At 49.5% G+C, this 13453-nt stretch overlaps 1 protein-coding gene across 1 annotated transcript in view; it reads right to left on the reverse strand.

Moving 5' to 3' along the window:
• The window catches only part of SLC38A9 (solute carrier family 38 member 9), a 405919-nt gene that overhangs the window by 223957 nt on the left and 168509 nt on the right, over nt 1-13453 (reverse strand).

Below are 13453 nucleotides of genomic sequence, written 5' to 3' on the forward strand. Positions count from 1 at the left end.
TGAGAAGAGGATTTAGACCCACCCCCAGAAGAGTTTCGTGGGCCTGATGAAGACTCTGTTTTTATCTTTGTCCCCACCTTTGTTATATGATTTACCATCTTTCTTCTTGTCCCTGTCACATCCTGTATGAGCGTTTCTGCTCCCTTGTTTGGATCCATTTGTCTGCCTTCTTTCACAGTTCTTGGGGAGAGGTCAGATCGGAGTCTACCAAGTACTGGTGCAACAAGTCAGACACACAGTTATTCAAAATATGCTCTCTCACAACAGATTGTACAAGCCCTCATAGTCAGACACTTTGCTGCCATGGTACCAGCCTTCTAAAGCTTTAACAGAACAGTCCACAAAGTCAACCCAATCCTATGAGGCCGCTTTTCTGGTCTCCCTGAACCTAATTCTAAATTGATAAGTGGTGAGACCAAATCCTTCCAAAAGAGCGGTTTTTAAAATGCTGTAGTTGTCTGCATTCTCTTCTCTGACAGTGAGAATTCTATCCCTCCCCTGGTCAGAAAAGGAAAACCAAAGAATAGCAGCCCACTGCCTTTGAGGGACCGTCTTGAATTTTACAGGCCCTCTAAAGTGCAGCAAACCATTTGTAGATGTCACCCTCACCTTGTATGAGGGGAAAATCTTATGCAAGTTAGGTTTCTGGAGTCAATGGAGTCCTCCCTGACTCTATAATCCCTGAAACTATTGCTGCTGCCACCATGGTGTGCTAACCCCAACCCCTGCCTTTCCATCTTCACTGCCAAGGCCTCCTTATCTAGCGGTAGCTGTTGATGCTGCAGCCTCGATCTGGCCTCCCCCAGTCTTAGCTTTCTGAGCTCCCTATCTATCAAGTCATCTCCTGGAGTTGTGCAGTGTGATCCCTAAGACACTGAGGTGATATGGGAATGGGCAGAGGTTGACCTTTCCTTAGTCTTTGAGTCCCTCTGGGTGTAAACGGAACCCTACCTGTGTGGTCTCCTCCCAGTACCAGCTACTAGGTACACGATCTTTTGAAGAACCCTCCCCTGAACCTGGAAGATGGTATTCTAATTCAATGGGATCAGAATCTTCCCCCTCCTCCTGGCTACCAGAACGTTCTTGGTCATCCTGGATATGGAGGCTCAAAAGATAATTCTTCTTGGGGTTGTTTCCCATGTCCAGTTTCCTGTCTGAACAAAGCCCCTTCAATTCCTTGAAGGTCATGCCCTCAGAGGGAGCACCCATGACCTCAGAGTTAGGTCCAGCTGTGGACATGGTGTATGTGTTAGGGTGGTTAAGAGTTACCTAACCTACCTAACCTCTAGTCTCTCACAAAGGAAGGTAAGAGACTAGATCCCTGCACTAGGTATATTGTATATCTCTAGGTATAGAGTAGTCTTTCCTGTGGAAAGCATCAGATGACAGAGTGATAAGGCAATTTCAAGTACTTATCCAACCGCTGCCACCAATGCAGGAGGCTGGCCTGGTTTGTAGTGGCTACCTATGTTACTTACATCCAGTTATCCCTTATTAGTGAAATGTAGGCAGTGTCTAGAAGCCAGGCTCTCTAGAGATAGCTGTGGATGAGTAGCCAAGGCTTAACTAGGAGAAGTGCAAAGCTTATGCACTACCACTGTAGTCACACAGTGCTCACTCACATGAAAGAAAATACTCTGTGTTACAAAAATGAAGGTACTTTATTTTGGAGACACAAATTCCAAAAATATCAGAGAGACTATACTCCCTTAGGAGGTAAGTAATACACAAATCATATACACTTGTATGCAAAAATAGGTGAACAAACAGTTAGAGAACAGTGCAATTAGTGAAAATCACAATAGTAAGAAATGGGCCTAGGGGGGACACAAACCATATACTAAAAAAGTGGAATGCGAATGTCGGTTTCCAACCTAGGCATGTGTAGTGTGTAGAGGGGAGCTGGGAGTTCTAGAAAACCCCAAAGGTAGTACTATAACCTAACCCAGTGCCCAGGAAAACAGGAGTAAAACACAGTAACTTTCCCAGAACACACACAGACACAAGAAAGAAGATTATGCATGAGCCAGAAGAGACTGCAAGCAACCAACAGTGGATTCCTGGACCTGAAGACCTGTGGAAGAAGAAAAGGACCAAGTCCAAGAAGCACAGAAGACTCCAGGGAGAATGAAGGTGCAAAATAAGAACCACCGGTGAAGAACAAGTCAGTATTGTACCCAAGAAGACAGTGTTGCGTACCTGGTTGGTGCAAGTGATGTCCCACGCCGGATGGAGGATTGTAGTCTGTTTTGCGTCGCTGGAGTCTGTCAACAAGCCTTGGCACACGCAAAGCTCGCAGTTAGCAGAAAATGGCACTGACAAGGAGGACTCTACCCAGGAGGGGGAGTTGAAAGGGGCTCTCAGCAGCTCAGAGCCCACAGAAGACCAGGCAGCGCGCACAGAAGTCCCACAGCACAGGGACAAAGGAAGGTGCAAAAGAGGCACACACAACACTACAACAAAGACTCCCACGCAGCCGGAGAACCACTCAGGAAGATGTGCGTCACAGGATAGAGTGCTGGGGGCCGGGGCTGCAAGATGCAAGAACTACTTTGTGGAAGGATGCCAACCAGCCTTGGCAACTGAACTGTCATGCATGGGGAGGAAAGCACTTACCTCCACCAAAGTTGGACAGTAGGACGTCAGGACCACTTCAATCCACCACCCGTGATGCTGGATCCACGCAGCTCAGCAGGAGAGGTGATCCACACAGCCGGTCGTCATTGTAGTAGGTGCCAGCTGAAGCAAGGGAGTGACTCCTTCATCCCAAGGGAGATTCCTTTGCTCTTCTGGTGCAGGCTGAAGACGCACTGTCCTCAGAGGGTGCCCGAACGGGATGGAGTTGCAGTTGCTGGCAGGAGCTGAAGATACAATGTTGCGGAAGGCATCTTGCTTCTTTGTTGCAGTTTGCAGAGTTCCTGGAGGGCCCAGATGCAGTTTCTTCTGTGCAAAGTTGAAGTGGAGGATGCAGAGGATTCCTGCTGGAGTCCTACAATCCGAATCTGAAGAACCACCCAAGAGAGAGACCCTAAATAGCTCTGAAAGGGGGATTGGTCAGCTACCCAGGTAAGTACCTTTCAGGGTATGGCTCTGATGTCAGCTGCTGGCACTGGCCATTCAGAGGCCCCCAGAGTTCCCTGCCAACTTGGAATCCAAGATGGCGAAACCCAGGCACCCTCTGGAGGAGTTCTGAGCACCACCCCTTGGGGTAGTGATGGACAGGGGAGTGGTCACTCCCCTTTCCTTTGTCCAGTTTTGTAACAGAGCAGGGACCTGGAGTCCCTGAACCGGTGTAGACTGGATTATGCAAGGAGGGCACCAAATGTGCCCTTCAAAGCATTTCCAGTGGTTTGGGGAGGCTACCCCTCCCAAGCCCGTAACACCTATTTCCAAAGGGAGAGGGTGTAACACCCCTCTCCCAAAGGAAAACATTTGATCTGCCTTCCGGGGCTTGAGCTTTCAAGCAACAGGAGGGCAGAAACCTGTCTGTGTGGTGGCAGCAGCTGGGGATGACTGGAAAACCTAAGAAGGCTGTAATGGCAGTACTGGGGGTCCTTTAAGGAGACCCCAGAGTGCATGGGCTCATACAAGCAATGCTTGCAAAAGTATGGGGGTATGATTCCTACATGTTTGATAACAAACATGCCTATGTTAGGAGTTACCATTATGTAGCTGGACATAGGTAGTGACCTATGTCCAGTACATGCATAAAATGGCATCTATGCACCTACAAAGTCTTGGAAAATGGTCTTGGAAGTCGTGGGGGCACCTCTGCTAGTGCAGGGGTGCCCTCATACACAGGTACTTTGCACCGTGCCCCCAGGGCTGGAGGGCCTGCTATAGGGGTGCCTTATAAGTGACCTGGTGTAATGTAAATGGCAGTGAAAGGGTGCATGCACCTTTTTACGCAGGCTGAAATGGCAGTCCTGCAGACCCTTTGCACAGGATCCCTGTCGGTGGCAAAACATATGCTTCAGCCCATAGGGATCCCCTGGAACCCCAATGGCCAGGGTACCTAGGTACCATATGTACAAGTTACTTACCTTCTGTAAAGAAATATCTGGTAGAGACATATTCTAGTTGCAGATTCCTTATCTTAGAATTTCCCCCAGGCATCAGACTAGATCTGGAATATTTTTCTTCAAGCAATAATCTTGCGCATCAGTAGGTGGCATCGGTCGACTCCGCAGGCTTTGGCATCATAGTTGCCGTGATGACATCTGGAGTAGTATATAGACGCCGCCTCGGCATAGTAACATCAGTTTCTTTTAACGACTTTCCACGCCAAAGCGCAGAGCCCCTAAGAACACAGATTGGTGTGCCAGAGCTAAGGACCTGAAAGGGGAATCCCTGTCCCTAGAAATCAGTTCGCAAGCAGGGAGGATGGGTGGGCGGTAAGGAATCTGCAACTAGAATATGTCTCTACCAGATATTTTGTTACCGAAGGTAAGTAACTTGTACATCTGATAGAGACTTCTAGTTGCAGATTCCTTACCTTAGAATAGACACCCAAGCAATGCCATCCTCGGAGGTGAACCAAGATCATACTAGGATTAGGATACAGGACCGAGCGACCAAAGTAGCCACCCCGATGCACCTGACTGTCCAGGAAGTAGTGTTTAGCAAACGCATGCAGGGACGCCCACGTAGCTGCCTGGCAGATATCCAGTACAGGAACTCTGCGTGCTAACCCAGTGGAAGCAGCACTTGCTCTGGTGTATGAGCACACAAGCCCTCAGGGGGTTGCTTTTAGTTTTTTGGCCAAAGCGTAGCATATTTTGATGCAAAGAAGCACCCATCGAGAGATGGTACGCTTTTGCACCACCTTCCCTTTTTTCGCACCCACATATTCAACAAAGAGTTGATCATCCACCCAGAAATCTTTAGTACGATTAAGAAAGAACGCCAACGCTCTTGTTGGGTCCAGATAGTGGAGTCTCTCCTCCTCATGAGAAGGACGCGGGGGTGCGTAGAAAGTAGGCAGGGTGATGGACCGGCCTACATGAAAAGGCGTAACCACCTTTGGAAGGAAGGAAGCCTTAATGCGCAAAACCACTTTGTCAGGGTGCACAGACAAGTATGGAGGTTTAGATGAAAGGGCTTGAAACTCACTCACCCTGCGAGCAGAGGTGATGGCTACAAGAAAGACCGTTTTGAAGGTGAGGAGCCGCAGGGGACAATTGTGCATCGACTCAAAGAGACTACACATTAATTAAGTAAGGACAAGATTGAGGTCCCACTGAGGCATGATAAATGGAGTGGGAGGACATAAATGGGTGAGGCCTTTTAGGAATCTACTCACAATAGGAGATTTAAAAAGTGAGGGCTGATCAGGTATCCTAAGGAAGGCCGAAACGGCAAATAAATACTCTTTAAGGGTGCCCAAAGCAGAGCCCTGCTGGGCCAAAGAAAGAATGAACTTTAGAACCTCGGATAGAGGGGCAGAGAAGGGATCAACAGATTTGTTGGTGCACCATGCCACAAATTTATTCCAACGACAGGCATATACAGTTTTTGTTGATGGAGGCCTGGCTGCCAAGATAACATCGCAGACTTCAGGTGGAAGATCACAAGTCGTTGACTGTCGCCGCTCAATCTCCACGCATGAAGGGGGAGGTTGGACAGGTTCGGGTGAAGAACCGTCCTCTGTTGCTGCGACAGAAGATTTGCATGAGGAGGCAAACTGGGTGGAGGAGTGATGGACATGTTCAATAGCTCTGGGTACCGGACTCTCCATGCCCAGTCCTGCGCCACCAAGATGACTTGGGCCAGGTCATTCCTGATCTTCTTAAGAACTCTGGGCAGAAGTGGTATAGGTGGAAAGGCGTAAAGGAGGCCGGAGTTCCACTTGAGACGGAAAGCGTCTTCGAGCGAGTGCAGCCTTCGAAACTCCAACGTGCAAAACAGCTGACATTGCCCGTTCGCTGCGGAGGCGAACAGATCTAACCAAGGCTCTCCCCACTGCTGAAAGCGACCTTGCAACACCTCCGGATGGAGACACCATTCATGATCGGCTGTGCATCGATGGCTGAGTTCGTACACTCTGGCGTTGAGGGAACCCGCCAGATGTTGAATCATCAGGGTAATGCCCTGATGTTCCAGCCATGTTCAGAGGTGTAGTGCCTCCTGACAAAGGGTCCAGGTCCCTGCTCCGCCCTGTTTGTTGCAGTACCACATGGTGGTAGTATTGTCCGTGAACACCTGCACTACTTTCCCTTTGAGAGAGGGATGAAATGCTTTCAACGCAAGCCTGAGCGCCCAGAGCTTTAGAAGATTGATATAGAGCCCAGACTCCATCAGAGAACAGAGGTCTCTGATCTCCGCCTCTCCCATGTGGCCGCACCAACCCAGTAGTGACGCATCTGTCACTATAAAGGGATATGGGTTGGGGAAGGGAGAGGGATCTGCCGCGGACCCAATGCGGATTCGAAAGCCACTACTGCAGGTCTTTCGCAGACCCCTTGGAGATCTGGACAATGACTGAGAGATTCCCCTGATGCTGCGCCCACTGGGACTTCAGGTCCCACTGCAGAGCCCGCATATGTCATCTGGCATGTGTTACTAGCAGGATGCAGGAGGCCATGAGGCCCATCAGCCTCAGAGTCAGTCTCACCAAAAACCAAGACCGAGGCCGAAAGATCGGAATCATAGCCCGAATGTCTTGGACCCGCTTTTTGGGAGAATAAGCCTGAAACAGCACTGTGTCTAGAACAGCTTCAATGAAAGGGAGTGTCTGAGAGGGAATCAGGTGTATCTTTGGCACGTTTATAGTGAACCCTAGTGTGTGCAGAAGGCTCGCCGTAGTCTGAAGGTAGGAGATGACTTTCTGGGGCGAGCCCACCTTCAACAGCCAGTCATCAAGGTAGGGGAAGACTGACACCCCTAACCTGCACAGATGAGCTACAGCCATCACTTCTGTGAACACCCAAGGAGCACTGGTAAGGCCGAAGAGGAGCACGGTAAACTGAAAGTGCTTGTGACCTACCACAAATCGCAGGTAACATCTGTGGGCAGGCAGGATGGGGATGTGGAAATAAGCGTCCTGCAAGTCCAACGCTACCATCCAGTCTTCTAGGTCCAAAGCGGAGAGAACCTGAGCCAGGGTGAGCATTCTGAATTTCTCCTTCTTGAGGAAGTAGTTCAGGTCCCAACGGTCTAGGATAGGACGTAAGCCCTTGTCCTTTTTCTGCACCAGAAAGTAGCAGGAATAACAACCACGACCTACTTTGGGCACAGGGACCTTTTCTATAGCTCCCCTGGCCAAGAGAGCTGAGACTTCCTGGCAGAGAAGTGCCAAAATATCCTCTGGAAGGTGACTGAAGGATGGATGCATGGCTGGTGGAGCAGATTCGAAAGGGAGGGAGTAGCCCTTTTGAACGATCTTCAAAACCCACCTGTCTGTAGTGATGGATTCCCAGTGGGGCAAGTGATGGCGAATCCTCCTGCCAACTGGATGGGAGTGAGGGGATGGACTAGGAGGGTTTGGAGGCTGCAGTGGGGTCAGGGGTAGACTGGGCAGACCTCTAGTTCCCTGTCCCACGCCCATGTGGGATTCCGCATCCTCGGCCACGCAGAGGCTGGACAGCATGGGTGGCACGGAGGAGGACGTGACAGGGAGCCTCTTACGTGGCCATGAAAGGAGCAAAAAGAGGACTGCGGGGGTGAGGGGCAGAGGAAAGACAAAGGGACTGAGCCGTAGCCTGGGAATCCTTGAATCTCTCCATGGCCGAGTTTGCTTTATCTCTAAAGAGACGGGAGCCATCAAAGGGCATGTCCATGAGTGACTGTTGGACATCCCCACAAACAAAAGAAGTACGCAACCAGGCGTGGCTTCTCAAGGCCACCGTCTTAGCAACTGATCTGCCCAGAGAGTCAGTCGTGTCCAGCCCACAATGTGTTGTGAGCTTTGCTGCATCTCTCCCACCGTTCACAGTTCGGGGGACGATAGCACAGGCCTCCTCCAATATCTGCAGCAGGACTTGTGCAACCGTATCCCACAAAGAGTGGGTATAGCGGCCCAAAAGGCATGCAGTGTTCACAGACCACAGCGCGAGACTGGAGGAAGAAAACAACTTCTTACCAAACTGTTCCAGCCTTTTTGATTTCCTGTCTGGGGGTGTGGAAGTGAATGCGCCTGAAGAAGAGGAAGCCTGGATGACAAGACTTTCAGGCGTGGGGTGTAGGGACAGGAATTTAGGGTCGTTCGGAGCAGGCCAATGGCGGCGTGCAATAGTCCTATTCACAGGAGCCCCTGTGTTGGGTTTGGACCAAATACACAAAAGGACATCGGTGAGGGCTTCAATGAATGGCAAGAGGGGTTCTGAAGTGGAAGCCTCAGGCTGAAGCACCTCCATCAGGAGATTAGACCTGACCTCTACAGTAGGAAGCTCAAGGCCAAGGACCTCAGCTGCCCAACTGACCACCATACCATTAGTAGCTCCCTCTGCCGTAGCCACAGTAGGAGGAGACAGCATGACAGCATCAGGAGAAGTATCCAGACCACTGGCATCGTCCAATTCCTGAGCCCAGTCCAAAGATGAGTCATCCTGGTATTCATAAGGGTCTAGGCACCCCTCCAATCCCTCCCCGAATTCGTACCCATAGGAAAAAGGGTCTGAATCCGACCTGGGGCTAATAGGCCGCATCGAAGACAAAAGCGGCATCAGCCTAAGCCACTCCGAATCCGAGTCGTCGGGGATAAGGATCAGGTCGACGTGGATAGTGGGCACTACCGAGGTCAGGAGCGCTGACAATCGACCCAGTGCCGGAGAAGGTATCAAGGGTGCGACCGGCACCGGTCGACCTTGGTGGGCGGTGCCAAAGCGTTGACGCAGAACCCAAAGGCCCTTCAACCGAACCCCTTGGGCCCCAAGACGCCGTATCAGGGTCTGTCCTCCCAAAGATGAGGCACTTGACCTCATAGAACTCTTTACGCTGGACGGGGGTCACTCTGGCTCCGGAAAACTCGGGGAAGCACGGAGCCGACCCAGACGCAGTCTCTGAGGACAGAGGCCTTGAGCGTCAACGATCTTCCCGCGTTGTGTCAGCTGGGCGACGGGGGAAAGACGGAGAGCGAAGGGATCTCTGCGACTTCTTACCTGTACCCGAGGACTTAGAAGACGACGAGTGGTGATGGCTCCACAAACGGTCTCGAGACCTTCCTCTCGATCGAGACCGTGACTTACACGGATTCGAGGGCCGGGACGCCATTAGCTTTAGGGACCACTCCCTCAAAGCCTTCAGGTGCATGGCCCAGGACTCGGAGAACGACTCTGGATCATGGACGCGCTCGGGACACCACAGACAAACCCAATGAGGATCCGTCACCAACATTGTGCAGTGACAGTCCTTGCAAGGCTTGAGTCCGATCTTCGGGGACATCTTCAACGCACCAAAAGTTCTCACAAAATCTCGACAAAACGGTTGAAGTCGGTCAAAAACCGACCATTGTAGCTCTTCTCCGGATCAGCGTGTGGTGCGGAAAGAAAAGAACTGATGTCACTGCGGGAAGGAAGGGTCTATATTCTACTCCCAACGTCATCACAGGGACTACGACGCCATTGACACCTGCAGACGTGACCAACGCTACCTACTGACGCACAGGAGTATTGCTCGAAGAAAAATCTCCGGATCCAGTCTGACACCTGGGGGAAATTCTAAGGTAAGGAATCTGCAGCTAGAAGTCTAAGGTAAGGAATCTGCAACTAGAAGTCTATCAGATACTAGGGACTTTCGAAAGGGCACCAGTATGCCAATTGGGAGTAGAATACTGTGTTAACAGTATCCAGTGTCCAATTTGGAGGGAGAGAGCATAACTACTGTGGCCCTGATTAGCAGTATTCCAGTAGACACAGTCAAGCACACTGACATCAGGCAGAAAATGGGGATAACCATGCAAAGAAAGAGGGTACTTTCCTACATTTAATAAATGTGCAAAAATCACAAATAATGAATATCTTCATGGCTAATTATCAATAAGTACTACTACAAGCTATAGTCCCACTACTATGGGCTGAGAATCACTTCTAATAACTAGTTACTAAAATACTGGTGTTGTTAGACAAAATAGCTGCTAAAAACTACTCAGAACTCCTACGGTGAGCACAGAGTGACTTACAAGCATACATATGGGGAGCCTATCTGGCTAGGTAGGGTAGCAGTGATTAAGCTGATCTTCCTAGCTACAATTGTATGTGGAATGCAAACTCTTCCACTACAAGCCCTCATAAACATAATTAGAAAGCTGTAAAAACTAATAAAAGACTTCCTATATGAGGCTAGAGAGACTTAAATTGTGAGGAAGCATGTCTATCAACCACCTGAGAAGAGCGGACTGGATCTTCCCAACCTAACAAACTACTATCTTCTAGCTGAACAAGTCCAAAGAACAGAATGAGAAACATACTGGTGTTTTACAGATTACTCAATAGCAGGCATAAACATTTGAAAAGTAACATGGCTGTCCAAGAAACACAGGCCAAGTGTCTTCTATTCGTACCCTTTCACCATTAACAGAATTTATTGGTAACCCTGAATTTACCCGGGCGCCCTCAAGGAAAACCTACATTGAGTGAACTAAAGCAGGCTGTAATAGAATATGGGATTTGTATGACCATGCGAGTCTTAGTTCAGTCGTCTTGATTAAAAAGGTAGTGGGATCCCAGAAGGGGAGACACTGAGATACCTTCAAATAAGACACTGGGTCAAGCATGTCTCCAATAAGCTACAGGCCAGCAGACCATTACATTTTTTGAGGAATGGCTCATCGAGATAAAAGATAACACACTTTTTTAAAGAACTCTGTAAGTTCCTCAAATGCAGCCCACTGAAAAACAAATCATCAATTCACAAAAGATGGTTAATGGAAGAAGAACGGATTGGAAAGGCATATATTATAGAACACAAGTAAGAGCTAATAGTGTCACAACTTAAGACATAACTTCATATTGGTACTAAAAACTGGCAAAAGTGCATGAATGGATCCCTTAAAATTCGAAGAGTGCTGAAGGAAAAGTGGAGAAACAGGCACAGTAGTTAGTTCATATATTTGGCATTGTCCTAAGCTAGAGACACATTGAGAAGGGGATTTAGCAGAGGTAGACACAATGTTTAGCAACACAATCCCAGATTTCTCAGCAAAAACAATCCTAGTCTTCCTAATAGGCAGGTATACCCAGTGCAATCACCTAAAGGGAAAGCAATATCACTTACTGTTGCAGAGCAAAGTAAACCGTAATGGCTATGTGAGGGACAGATAAGGTATCAGAACATAAGAGCTGGCTAAAGGCTTTTGGTGAAATTTCATAAAGTACTCAGGGTAAATAATCAGTATGGTACAAAAAGTAAAAAGCAAAGCAAAACACAACGCTGTGGGATAGCGTAACTGGATGGACGGAATGCGGAACCAATCAAACATTCACCCCCAGTCACAGATCTGGGTTTAATCCATCCATTATTTTGCTCACCATGCCACCCCAGTTTGAACCCAGCCATATGCAAATCAGTCTTGACCCTGTTCCTCATGGGAACAGTCCAGCCCGAATTGCCAGGCCAGGTTCTCCCTGGACCGGAAACAAGCATCCTGGGACCGGTTTCGGGGTTTCACCCCTCATCAGCCAGGCTAGCTTGAATCCAGTGGTACAGTGAGCCCGGGACCCACATCTGGGCATACCCGGCGCACTTAGGGCGCAAAAGCAAAGCAAAACACAACGCTGTGGGATAGCGTAACTGGATGGACGGAATGCGGAACCAATCAAACATTCACCCCCAGTCACAGATCTGGGTTTAATCCATCCATTATTTTGCTCACCATGCCACCCCAGTTTGAACCCAGCCATATGCAAATCAGTCTTGACCCTGTTCCTCATGGGAACAGTCCAGCCCGAATTGCCAGGCCAGGTTCTCCCTAGACCGGAAACAAGCATCCTGGGACCGGTTTCGGGGTTTCACCCCTCATCAGCCAGGCTAGCTTGAATCCAGTGGCACAGTGAGCCCGGGACCCACGTCTGGGCATACCCGGCGCACTTAGGGCGGCAAAAGCAAAGCAAAACACAACGCTGTGGGATAGCGTAACTGGATGGACGGAACGCGGAACCAATCAAACATTCACCCCCAGTCACAGATCTGGGTTTAATCCATCCATTATTTTGCTCACCATGCCACCCCAGTTTGAACCCAGCCATATGCAAATCAGTCTTGACCCTGTTCCTCATGGGAACAGTCCAGCCCGAATTGCCAGGCCAGGTTCTCCCTGGACCGGAAACAAGCCTCCTGGGACCGGTTTTGGGGTCTCACCCCTCATCAGCCAGGCTAGCTTTAATCCAGTGGCACAGTGAGCCCGGGACCCACGTCTAGGCATACCCGGCGCACTTAGGGCGGCAAAAGCAAAGCAAAACACAACGCTGTGGGATAGCGTAACTGGATGGACGGAATGCGGAACCAATCAAACATTCACCCCCGTCACAGATCTGGGTTTAATCCATCCATTATTTTGCTCACCATGCCACCCCAGTTTGAACCCAGCCATATGCAAATCAGTCTTGACCCTGTTCCTCATGGGAACAGTCCAGCCCGAATTGCCAGGCCAGGTTCTCCCTGGACCGGAAACAAGCATCCTGGGACCGGTTTCGGGGTTTCACCCCTCATCAGCCAGGCTAGCTTGAATCCAGTGGCACAGTGAGCCCGGGACCCACGTCTGGGCATACCCGGCGCACTTAGGGCGGCAAAAGCAAAACACAACGCTGTGGGATAGCGTAACTGGATCGACGGAATGCGGAACCAATCAAACATTCACCCCCAGCCACAGATCTGGGTTTAATCCATCCATTATTTTGCTCACCATGCCACCCCAGTTTGAACCCAGCCATATGCAAATCAGTCTTGACCCTGTTCCTCATGGGAACAGTCCAGCCCGAATTGCCAGGCCAGGTTCTCCCTGGACCGGAAACAAGCATCCTGGGACTGGTTTCGGGGTTTCACCCCTCATCAGCCAGGCTAGCTTGAATCCAGTGGCACAGTGAGCCCGGGACCCACGTCTGGGCATACCCGGCGCACTTAGGGCGGCAAAAGCAAAGCAAAACACAACGCTGTGGGATAGCGTACAAAAAGTAAAAAGTAAATGTTGGGCATACACAGTAGTCCTGAAACATTAGAAGAGTACATGCAAACATAACATGTTCAGAAAACCATTGACGATGAGTGGAGATACTGTATGTATCAGCTAAGGGCGTCATGGTGGTAAAGAGAAATCATGTTTATTTTTGAAACAACTAAACATTTTGCAATCTTGAGTCTTCCCAATATATCCCCTGAGGAGAGCACCCTCAGTCTTGTCTAGTGATGTCTGCTCATTCATGAATAAAAATGAAACACAAAAAAATAGCTCAATCTGCTGCAGACAAAAGAAGGTTTTCTCTCTGGTATTTTATGTCCAATGCAGGATTCTAGAAAGCAT

This window comes from Pleurodeles waltl, chromosome 1_1 (genome assembly GCF_031143425.1).
Source record: "Pleurodeles waltl isolate 20211129_DDA chromosome 1_1, aPleWal1.hap1.20221129, whole genome shotgun sequence".
In the NCBI taxonomy this organism is placed as follows: domain Eukaryota; kingdom Metazoa; phylum Chordata; class Amphibia; order Caudata; family Salamandridae; genus Pleurodeles; species Pleurodeles waltl.